Genomic DNA, 1,383 nt, shown 5'->3' on the forward strand with positions numbered 1-1,383 from the left:
TTTTTTTTTTTTTTTTTTGAGATGGAGTCTTGCTCTGTCTCCCGGGCTGGAGTGCAGTGGCGTGATACCTGCTCACTGCAACCTCTGCATCTTGGGTTCAAGTGATTCTCCTACCTCAGCCTCCCTAGTAGGTGGAATTACACGTGCGTGCCACTACACCCAGCTAATGTTGGTATTTTTAGTAGAGATAGGGTTTCACCATGTTGGCGAGGCTGGTCTCGAACTCCTCACCTCAGGTAATCTGCATGCCTCGGCCTCCAAAAGCGTTGGGATTACAGGTATGAGCCACTGTGCCCAGCCAAGAGAGTTTCTACTTTTTGTTTTTTTTTCTTTAAAGAGAGAGGTTTCTCACTATATTGCCCAGACTGGTCTTGAACTCCTGGACTCAAGCCATTCTCCTACTTTGGCCTCCGGAAATGCTGGGATCACAAGCATGAGTCACTGTGCCCTGCCTGGTTTCTACTTCTTTTTTTTTTTTTTGAGACGGAGTCTTGCTCTGTCGCGCAGGCTGGAGTGCAGTGGCGAGATCTCGGCTCACTGTGATCTCTGCCTCCCGGGTTCAAGCAATTCTCCTACCTCAGCTTCCCAAGTAGCTGGACCTACAGGCGCCCGCCACCATGCTCGGCTAGTTTTTTGTATTTTTAGTAGAGACGGAGTTTCACCGTGTTAGCCAGGATGCTCTCGATCTCCTGACTTCATGATCTGCCCGCCTCGGCCTCCCAAAGTGCTGGGATTACAGGCTTGAGCCACCGTGTCTGGCCGATTTCTACTTCTAAGAGATGGAGACTGCTGAACTTCATACGCAGAAAAGTTAAAGAAATTGAAACTCTTAAGTTCTTATATACACATTTTATGAAACAAATTAAAATCCTCAGAAAATGCCCAGTTTACCCATGGGCTACATTTTTTAAAGTTTCAATTTGTTTAAAACTCAGGGTTTGTTTTCCTATCAGAGGTGTGGCTGGGGGCTCGGGGCTCGGGGCTCGGGGCTCGGGGCTCTGGCTTGCTAAAACCTGAGTGCCTGCTCTGGAAAAGAGCAACAGGACCAGCACCTGGTGGTCCCATCTGCCTGGGGAAATTAGGGGGAAGTGACTCGTCACTGAGTGCCGTGGGAGGGTGTGAGAGACCCTCTTCCAGAGACTTGGGGGATGGCACCTGGTAGGTTTAGGGACCTAATCTGTTGATGGTGCTTATTCTCCCAGCCACATTCTGTTTAGAACATTGGCCTTTCCCTGTTCTCAGTAGACCTGTGCCATGACACGTCTCTCACATTTCTCAGCACTGATGAAGTAACAGAAGCTTGTCTCGTCAGTGGAGTAGAAGGTAGAAGAGGACAGAGGGGGTCCTGTCCTGAATGGGGAGATTGATTGATTGCCAGAACTG

Source organism: Mandrillus leucophaeus, unplaced genomic scaffold (assembly GCF_000951045.1).
Source record: "Mandrillus leucophaeus isolate KB7577 unplaced genomic scaffold, Mleu.le_1.0 Scaffold240, whole genome shotgun sequence".
Lineage (NCBI taxonomy): Eukaryota > Metazoa > Chordata > Mammalia > Primates > Cercopithecidae > Mandrillus > Mandrillus leucophaeus.